This window comes from Gorilla gorilla, chromosome 4 (genome assembly GCF_029281585.2).
Source record: "Gorilla gorilla gorilla isolate KB3781 chromosome 4, NHGRI_mGorGor1-v2.1_pri, whole genome shotgun sequence".
Lineage (NCBI taxonomy): Eukaryota > Metazoa > Chordata > Mammalia > Primates > Hominidae > Gorilla > Gorilla gorilla.
Window position 1 is genome coordinate 49,208,316 of NC_073228.2, and position 10,554 is coordinate 49,218,869.

At 55.3% G+C, this 10,554-nt stretch overlaps 1 non-coding gene across 1 annotated transcript; it reads right to left on the bottom strand.

Moving 5' to 3' along the window:
* Positions 1-5,877: 5,877 nt before the first annotated feature.
* Positions 5,878-6,068, bottom strand: LOC129534000 (U2 spliceosomal RNA). The gene has a single exon (XR_008680413.2). It is a non-coding gene; the product is annotated as a U2 spliceosomal RNA (small nuclear RNA).
* Between the last annotated feature and the right edge of the window lie 4,486 nt (positions 6,069-10,554).

The following is a 10,554-nucleotide window of genomic DNA, read 5'->3' on the forward strand; positions in this document are numbered from 1 at the left end:
GCGGTCGCCTTCGCGCCCGCCGTCACCATCCCACTCTCATCCACATTCAAGTCGCGGTGAGAGCCCCAGCCTCGCTCCTTGCCCCATTCCCTCTGTCTCGTCCACAGCGCTATTGACGCCCTTACACTCTCGGGCTGATTTCTCATTCTCCGCCTTTGAAAAGGGAAATCTTACACCCGTGCTTCTTCCGGCGTTCCCGGGCTTTCATTTCGAATTTGCATGCCCCGCCCTTTCACAGAGGGCGTGGCCTCCGCCGTTGACTCCGCCCCCGGGGCCGCCTCTGCCTGGGGGAGCCGGGGCTCCGCTGGGGGCGACTTCCTTGTTCGTACGGAGCCAGCGGAAAGACAGAACCGGAAGGGACTGGGGGCGAAGGCGACGGGGGTCTGTGGAAGAGACCTGTCGGCGGAGAGCGGTCCACGTTTTCCTGGAGAAAGACGAGGCCCCAGGGCAGGAGCGCGGGCTGCGCTGGGCCTTTACTTCGCCGCCCGCGGGCGGGGAGACCGGCCCCGTACCCGAGGGGACGAGGGGCCCATGCCCAGTCAGGGAAGCCGAAGGCCTGGAGGGGCTTCCGGGAGCAGGGGCTGGAGTTCCTCTGCCAGGCAGGAGGCTGGCACCAGACACCCGGCAGAGGGAGGCGGCGAGGGCCCAGCAAGGATTCTCCCCAGCCCCTGTGCCTGCGTCTCCTGCGGCTTCTGTGCGCGGACCGTGTCCTGTGCTGTGTAGGGAAAGCTGCCTCTCTGCTCGGGACGTGGATTCCTTTCCCCTCCTCCTCGCCTGGCTACCTCTGACGCAGGTCGTCAGGACTCCGCTTGGGTGTCACCCGTCCAGGAAGCCTCCCTTAGTCAAGGGCCCTCGGCACCCGCCCCGTATGTGACTAGCAGCCCTCCTGTGTATTTCATCGCGCCCCCGTTGTTTATATCAGCTATTCCACTCACCACCCTTCTGGGCAACCCTTTATCTCCCGCTCTGAGATCCCATCGCTGAGGGCTGGGACCCCTCCTCAGTGCTTATCCCTGTTTCCCCGCGCGAGTCTGGCGCCTGGCGTGTGGAAGGCGCTCAGTAAACGTTTGTGGAGCGAAGAAACGACGCAAAGGTGATGAGCACGACAGACCGTGATGAGCACGACGCAGTTAGGAGGCTGTTGGCCCGGCGCGGGGGAAAAGGGGGAAGGTCGGGCTCGGGGTGGCAGGACCCCAGAGGGCAGGGGTGACTGCCGGGGTGCTCTTGGGGCAAGGTGGGCGTCAAGGCCCCCAGCAAGGTTGGGATAAAGTTTCTCTCCGAGGCACAGACTGCCGCCTGCGGGCTCAGCATTTACCTCTCCCTTCCTCCTTCCTAACGCAACGTCAGCGGAGGGCTGAGGGCTTTACTGCGCATTACCTGGAAAACTTATTTCACTCCACGGCCCTAAGAGGTGGGCCTTATTATTAGCCACGGCCAGGGTTAGGGTGAGGCCACCGCTCCAGGGCAGAATTTCAGGGGGAGCCCACCCCCCCCCGCCCTAAATCATTCAGCAATCAACATAAATTATAGTTCAACGCAATATATCTTATCTTGTGGGCCGCAAGCCACCCAGGTGCCCAGGCAAGAGCCTGAAGGCACAAGCTGTTCCAGTATAGTAAAGAAAATAATTAGAATAAGAAAAGTTTTACTAGAGATAGGAAACGGATAGGATTATATCTGACTATTATTAATCATTAGTTTGTAGCATTACTCTTTGTTCTATTACCATAATAATCTCTGTTCTATTATGATTACCTTGGGGGAAACCAGGCCACACAGAGTTAGGAGCTGAAGGGCCACAGTGAGAGGTGACCAGAAGACAAGAGCGTGAGCCCTCATTCACGCCCAGAGAAGGGCCGCTGGAGGGCTCCTTGGCCTAGCGGTAATGCCAGTGCCTGGGAAGGCCCTGGTTACTTAGCAGGCCTTGGTCTAGCGGTGGCCCCAGTGCCTGGGAAGGCACCCGTTACTTAGCAGACCGAGAAAGGGAATCTCCCTCTCTCCAGGGGAGACAGAGAACGCTCTGCTCCACCACCTCTTGTGGGAGGTCTGACATTAGCCAGGCCGGCCCGCAGTCATCCGGAGGCTTCAACGTCTCCCTGTGATGCTGTGCTTCAGTGGTCACGCTCCTTGTTCACTTTCATGTTCCGCCTGTACCCCTGGCTCCCCCTTTTAAGTCCTTAGAAGACAGCAGTAGCAGAATTAGTAGAAGTACCACAGTCTTCGATCTTTCTGATAAGTGCATGGAAGAAACGCTGACGTTTGCTGTCCTCCCTCTCCACCTCGGCTACCACAAAGGGAAAGGCCCCCTGTCCAGTGGACACGTGACTCGCGTGACCTATCGATCATTGGAGATGACTGGCACTCCTTACCCTGCCCCCTTGCCTTGACTACAATAAATAGCAGCGCCTCCAGGCATTCGGGGCCACTACCTGTCTGCCTCCACGCTTTGGTGGCAGTGGTCCCCCGGGCCCAGCTGTCTTTCTTCCTATCTCTTTGTCTTCTGTCTTTATCTCTACGATCTCTCGTCTCCGCGCACACACACGAAGAGAAAACCCACAGACCCGGTAGGGGTGGACCCTACATTATCTCAGCTACAAGGTAATCAAGATATTCATGTGGACTACTGAGTCTTTCGGTGCCCCCTTGCTGTTTTATTTTTGTCCTGCGGCCGAGTGTTTCCCTCACTTCACGCCAACCCAATCTCCGCCGCCCTGTCTTGTCATCCCCATTCTACAGCCCAGCACGGTGTAGTATGGCAGCCGCTAGCCACAGGTATCTAGGGAGCCCTGGAAATGTGGTCAGTTCTAATGGAGCTGTGCTATACACATGAGATTTTGATGGCAGTGGGAGTAAAATTCTCCCAATTTTTTTCTTTTTTTTTTTTTTTTCAGACGGAGGTTCCGCTCTTGTTACCCAGCCTGGAGTCCAATGGCGCGATCTAGGCTCTCTGCAACCTCCGCCTCCCGGGTTCAAGCGATTCCCCTGCCTCAGCCTCCCGAGCAGCTGGGACTACGGGCATGTGCCACCACGCCCGGCTAAGTTTGTATTTTTAGTACAGACGGGGTTTCTCCATGTTGGTCAGGCTGGTCTCCAACTCCCGACCTCCGGTGATCTGCCCAGCTGCCGCCTCCCAAAGTGTTGCTTGCGATTACAGGCTTGAGCCACCGCTCACCCAGGCTTTTTTTCTTTTTTCTTTTTTTTTTTTTTTTGAGAGACAAACTCTTGCTCTGTCGCCCAGGCTGGAGTGCAGTGGCGCGATGTCGGCTCACTGCAGCCTCTACCTCCCGGGTTCCAGCGATTCTCCTGCCTCGGCCTCCTGGGTAGCTGGGATTACAGGCGTAGGCCACCACGCCCGGCTAATTTTTGTATTTTTAGGGGGTTTCGCCATGTCGGCCAGGCTGGTCTGGAGCTCCTGACCTCAGGCGATCCGCCCGCCTCGGCCTCCCAAAGCGCTGCGATTACAGGCGTAAGCCACCGCGCCGGGCTCTTTCATCCTGTCTTTATTTTCTGAGATAGAGTCTCGCTCGGACGCTCAGGTTGGACTGCAATGGCGTGATCTCGGCTCGCTGAAACTTCCGCCTCCCGGGTTCAAGCGATTCTCCTGTCTCAGCCTCCCGAGTAGCTGGGATTATTGACGCGCAGCACCACGCCCGGCTAATTTTTGTGGTTTTTGTATCTTCTGTCTTCTGCTCTTTAGTACCGCATAGAGCCGCAGAAGACTAGTGAGTCGAACAAACAGCCCCTCTTGCAGCAGTTGTTGATCACGGGGCTGCCCCCGGTACTCATCCTGTGTCTCTCGTCCAAATCCCCGCTCCTCCTCAGCTATCACCTCTGCCGATGCTGGTGGTTTCCCTGGGTACCGGGAACCAAACTCTCATTCCCCAGGGGCCTAAGCCCCCCGTGGCCAGGCCCTTCTCAAGTCAGGGTTCCTGCACATTCACAGTTACGGGTGGCCCTGGGAGTAACACCTGGCACCCAAACAGATCACCAGAGTCCACACATAGTCCACCTGCCCTCCCTGCGTAAGATCAGCTCTCCCTCCTCCCGACGATAGATCAGGGTCAATGATCCCTGCCAAGATGGCGACTGCTCCAGCCTGCTGGTCCAACCTGTCCAGCCACAGCTGTTGCTCGAAGGCTTCAAGTTCAATGGGACCCTCTCCCGCTTTCTACAAACTGGTTCCTTTATTTTTATGTTTATTTATTTGGGACGGGGTCTGGCTCTGTCACCCAGGCTGGAGTGCAGTGGTGCAATCACTGCTCACTGCAGCATCCACCTCCCAGCGTCCACCCATCCTCCTGGCCTCAGCCTCTGGAACAGCTGGGGTACAGATACGCCCCAGCCCGAACAGGTTTTCACTAGGTTGCCTGGGCTCTTTCTTTCTTTGTCTGTGTTGGTTGGTTGGTTGGTTTTTGTTTGTTTGTTTCGAGACGGGGCTCCGGCTCTGCCGCCGGGGCTGCAGGGCAATGGCGCGATCTCACCTCACTGCGGCCTTCTGGGCTCAAGCGATCCTCCCACTGTGCCCGGCCTGAAGACAGCCTTTAGAGAAAGAAGCAGGGGGAGTTCTTCCGAGGACAGACAAGATTTCTGGAGTTTGGAAAGGGTGAGAGACTGGGTCAGCGAAAGGAACATTCCGATCTTTATGTTGGGATGCAACGTATAGATACAGGGATGAGACCCAAAAGAGCCGGCAGAGATTTGTCATCGTGGTCGCAAGGCAACTGCCGGTGGCTGATCCCGTAAAGGATACACATACCTAGAGCGGAGCCTAAAGATGCATCAAGCATGACGGGTGGAGCCACGATGCTTGGACTCGAGCTCTGCTCCTGTGCGTTCCGTGATAAATGGCTTATACTACCTGCACCTCAGTTTTTCCCGGGCAAAAAAGGAAGCTTGCTGCCGGTGCGTTGGCACCTGCCTTGAAGTGCCAGCTACTCAGCGGGCTGAAGAGGAAGAAGTGCCTACTAGGAAGACACGTGGACACGTATGTTTACTGCAGCACTATTTACAATAGCAAAGACTTGGAACCAACTCGAATGCCCATGAATGATAGGCTGGATAAAGAAAGTGTGGCACGTATACACCATGGAATTACTAGGCAGCCATAAAAAAGGATGAGTTCATGTCCTCTGCGGGAACGTGGATGAAGCTGGAAGGCCTCATTCTCAGCAAACTCACACAGAAAGCGAAAACCAAACACCGCATGTTCTCGCTCCTAAGTGGGAGTTGAACAGTGAGAACACATGGGACACAGGGAGGGGAACATCACACGCCGGGCCCTGACGGGGCGTGGGGGGCAAGGGGAGAGAGAGCATTAGGCCAAATAGCCAACGCACGCGGGGCTTCAAACCTAGACGACTGGTGGCTAGGTGCAGCAAAGCACCGTGGCACACGTGTACCTATGTTCCAAACCTGCACGTCCTGCACATGTACCCCAGAACTTGGGAGGGGGCGGGAGAGAGAGAGAGAGAGAGACAGAGAGACAGAGAGACAGAGAGAGAGAGATAGACAGACAGACAGACAGACAGAGACAGACAGACAGACAGATAGAGAGATAGAGAGAGGAGAAGGAAGTTCAATTCCGGGTGGATCCCATTCCTTTTAAAGGTCGCCACCCACTCGACTGCCAAGCCGAGATCCTAAGGACCTCCCCAAAGGAGTAGGTCGTGGCCTTCCCGAAGCGCAGTAGTCACGGTGGAAACGGAAGCGTGCCGCATAAGCCTACCGTCTACCGCCCGCAGATCAGGAACCTCGCGGTACTTCAGGGAAACAGTTAAGTCGAGCCGGCGCGTCACAGGCACTCGGCGTGCAAGCCGCCCCGCAGGTGCTACCGTCTCTTACCTCCCTCTACTTTTAGGAGACGCGTTGTATCCCCGGAGGGGGTGCACCGTTCCTGGAGGTACTGCAATACCAGGTCGATGCGTGGAGTGGACGGAGCAAGCTCCTATTCCATCTCCCTGCTCCAAAAATCCATTTAATATATTGTCCTCGGATAGAGGACGTATCAGATATTAAACTGATAAGAACAGATACTACACTTGATCTTAGCCAAAAGGCCGAGAAGCGATGCGGTCGCCTTCGCGCCCGCCGTCACCGTCCCACTCTCATCCACATTCAAGTCGCGGTGAGAGCCCCAGCCTCGCTCCTTGCCCCATTCCCTCTGTCTCGTCCACAGCGCTATTGACGCCCTTACACTCTCGGGCTGATTTCTCATTCTCCGCCTTTGAAAAGGGAAATCTTACACCCGTGCTTCTTCCGGCGTTCCCGGGCTTTCATTTCGAATTTGCATGCCCCGCCCTTTCACAGAGGGCGTGGCCTCCGCCGTTGACTCCGCCCCCGGGGCCGCCTCTGCCTGGGGGAGCCGGGGCTCCGCTGGGGGCGACTTCCTTGTTCGTACGGAGCCAGCGGAAAGACAGAACCGGAAGGGACTGGGGGCGAAGGCGACGGGGGTCTGTGGAAGAGACCTGTCGGCGGAGAGCGGTCCACGTTTTCCTGGAGAAAGACGAGGCCCCAGGGCAGGAGCGCGGGCTGCGCTGGGCCTTTACTTCGCCGCCCGCGGGCGGGGAGACCGGCCCCGTACCCGAGGGGACGAGGGGCCCATGCCCAGTCAGGGAAGCCGAAGGCCTGGAGGGGCTTCCGGGAGCAGGGGCTGGAGTTCCTCTGCCAGGCAGGAGGCTGGCACCAGACACCCGGCAGAGGGAGGCGGCGAGGGCCCAGCAAGGATTCTCCCCAGCCCCTGTGCCTGCGTCTCCTGCGGCTTCTGTGCGCGGACCGTGTCCTGTGCTGTGTAGGGAAAGCTGCCTCTCTGCTCGGGACGTGGATTCCTTTCCCCTCCTCCTCGCCTGGCTACCTCTGACGCAGGTCGTCAGGACTCCGCTTGGGTGTCACCCGTCCAGGAAGCCTCCCTTAGTCAAGGGCCCTCGGCACCCGCCCCGTATGTGACTAGCAGCCCTCCTGTGTATTTCATCGCGCCCCCGTTGTTTATATCAGCTATTCCACTCACCACCCTTCTGGGCAACCCTTTATCTCCCGCTCTGAGATCCCATCGCTGAGGGCTGGGACCCCTCCTCAGTGCTTATCCCTGTTTCCCCGCGCGAGTCTGGCGCCTGGCGTGTGGAAGGCGCTCAGTAAACGTTTGTGGAGCGAAGAAACGACGCAAAGGTGATGAGCACGACAGACCGTGATGAGCACGACGCAGTTAGGAGGCTGTTGGCCCGGCGCGGGGGAAAAGGGGGAAGGTCGGGCTCGGGGTGGCAGGACCCCAGAGGGCAGGGGTGACTGCCGGGGTGCTCTTGGGGCAAGGTGGGCGTCAAGGCCCCCAGCAAGGTTGGGATAAAGTTTCTCTCCGAGGCACAGACTGCCGCCTGCGGGCTCAGCATTTACCTCTCCCTTCCTCCTTCCTAACGCAACGTCAGCGGAGGGCTGAGGGCTTTACTGCGCATTACCTGGAAAACTTATTTCACTCCACGGCCCTAAGAGGTGGGCCTTATTATTAGCCACGGCCAGGGTTAGGGTGAGGCCACCGCTCCAGGGCAGAATTTCAGGGGGCGCCCACCCCCCCCCCCGCCCTAAATCATTCAGCAATCAACATAAATTATAGTTCAACGCAATATATCTTATCTTGTGGGCCGCAAGCCACCCAGGTGCCCAGGCAAGAGCCTGAAGGCACAAGCTGTTCCAGTATAGTAAAGAAAATAATTAGAATAAGAAAAGTTTTACTAGAGATAGGAAACGGATAGGATTATATCTGACTATTATTAATCATTAGTTTGTAGCATTACTCTTTGTTCTATTACCATAATAATCTCTGTTCTGTTATGATTACCTTGGGGGAAACCAGGCCACACAGAGTTAGGAGCTGAAGGGCCACAGTGAGAGGTGACCAGAAGACAAGAGCGTGAGCCCTCATTCACGCCCAGAGAAGGGCCGCTGGAGGGCTCCTTGGCCTAGCGGTAATGCCAGTGCCTGGGAAGGCCCTGGTTACTTAGCAGGCCTTGGTCTAGCGGTGGCCCCAGTGCCTGGGAAGGCACCCGTTACTTAGCAGACCGAGAAAGGGAATCTCCCTCTCTCCAGGGGAGACAGAGAACGCTCTGCTCCACCACCTCTTGTGGGAGGTCTGACATTAGCCAGGCCGGCCCGCAGTCATCCGGAGGCTTCAACGTCTCCCTGTGATGCTGTGCTTCAGTGGTCACGCTCCTTGTTCACTTTCATGTTCCGCCTGTACACCTGGCTCCTCCTTTTAAGTCCTTAGAAGACAGCAGTAGCAGAATTAGTAGAAGTACCACAGTCTTCGATCTTTCTGATAAGTGCATGGAAGAAACGCTGACGTTTGCTGTCCTCCCTCTCCACCTCGGCTACCACAAAGGGAAAGGCCCCCTGTCCAGTGGACACGTGACTCGCGTGACCTATCGATCATTGGAGATGACTGGCACTCCTTACCCTGCCCCCTTGCCTTGACTACAATAAATAGCAGCGCCTCCAGGCATTCGGGGCCACTACCTGTCTGCCTCCACGCTTTGGTGGCAGTGGTCCCCCGGGCCCAGCTGTCTTTCTTCCTATCTCTTTGTCTTCTGTCTTTATCTCTACGATCTCTCGTCTCCGCGCACACACACGAAGAGAAAACCCACAGACCCGGTAGGGGTGGACTCCACATTATCTCAGGTGTAAGATCATGAAGATACTCATGTGGACTACTGAGTTTTTCCGTGCCCCCTTAGCGTTTCATCTTGTTCTTTTCTGCGAGTGTTTTGTTTGGTTTTAGTCTGTCTTGATCTAGTGGCAGCGCCAATACGTGGCGAAGGAGTTTGTTACTTTACAAGTGGTGAAAAGAATCTTTAACTAACTCTACAGTTCTCATGGAGAGAAAGTGAAAAACACGTTGTTTTATAGCCGTTTATGGAACACAGAACAGTTACAACTTGCACTGAGAGCCCGAGTCTTCCTCTTTCTTTTACTCATGCTGAGCTCACGGTTCGAAAATTCGTCCTCACGTGAACACGTACTCTCTTCCCTACTTTCACATGCTTTTCAGTTTTATAATTTTTAACGTTTCATCAGTAAGAATGTTTCAAGTTTTCGGGGATATTCACGTTCATTTTTTTTTCGTATAGCTCCTGGAGAAGCAGCCATTTGAAATTTGCATGCCCCGTCCCAGAGACCCAGTGCTCTCTTTTCTCCGTCGGCAAGCCAGCCACAGAATAGGAAAGCCCCTGTAAATCATGGAAATTGCTGGGAAGCTCTTTCTGCTTCGTTACCCTCAAGAGGAAATGTCCAGAATGAAAGAGACCCGAAGTTTTCTGTGAGGGTTTTCTTTTCCTTTCTTTTTTGAGACGGAGTCTCGCTCTGTCGCCCAGGCTGGAGTGCAGTGGCGTGACCTCGGCTCACTGCAACCTCCCAGGTTCACGCCGTTCTCCTGCCTCAGCCTCCCGAGTAGCTAGGACTACAGGCAGCAGCCACCATGCCCAGCCAATTTTTCGTATTTTTAGTAGAGATGGGGGGTCTCATCATGTTAGCCAGGATGGTCTCGATATCCTGACCTCGTGATCCGCCCGCCTCAGCCTCCTAAAGTGCTGGGATTACAGGCTTGAGTCACCGCGCCTTGCCTTCTGTGAGGCTTTTCTTTCCAACATCTCTCTCTCTTTTTCTTGTATTTTTCTTTTTCTTTTTTTTTTTTTTTTGAGATGGAGTTTTGCTCTTGATTCCCATGTTGGAGTGGAATGGCGCGATCTCGGCTCACTGCAACCTCCACCTCCCAGGTACAAGCGATTCTCCTGCCTCAGCCTCCGGAGTGGCTGGGATTACAGGGATGCGCCACCACACCCAGCTAATTTTGTATTTTTAGTAGAGGTGGGGTTTCGCCATGTTGGGCAGGCTGGTCTCGAACTCAGGTGATCTGCCTGCCTCGTCCTCCCAAAGTGTTGGGATTACAGGTGTGAGCCACCATGCCCGGCGATTACAGAATTTCTTTTTTTCTTTCTGTCTTTTTTTTTTTTGGTGATGGAGTTTCGCTCCTGTTGCCCAGGGGAGTGCAATGGCAGGATCTCGGCTAACCCCAACCTCCACCTCCTGGGTTCAGGTGATTCTCCTGCCTCAGCCTCCTGAGTAGCTGGGATTACAGGCATGTGCCACCACACTTGGCTAATTTTGTATTTTTAGTAGAGACCAGGTTTCTCCATGTTGATCAGGCTGGTCTCAAACTCCTGACCTCAGGTGATCCTCCTGCCTCGGCCTCCCAACGTGTTGGGATTATAGGCGTGAGCCACCAGGCCTGGCGGTTACAGAATTTCTAAGCAGCAAAGCATTCAAGAGGTGACTTTGGTGCTGTTAAAAGCATCCAGGCTTTTGTTGTTATTTTTGCTATTTTTGTTTTTTTGAGATAGTCTCACTCTGTTGCCCAAGCTGGCATGCAGTGGCAAGATCTTGGCTCACTGCAACCTCTGCCTGCAGAGAATCAAGTGATTCTCGTGCCTCAGTCTCCTGAGTAGCTGGGATTACATGTGCCTGCCACCACACCCAGCTAATTTTTGTATTTTTATTAGAGATAGGGTTTCACCA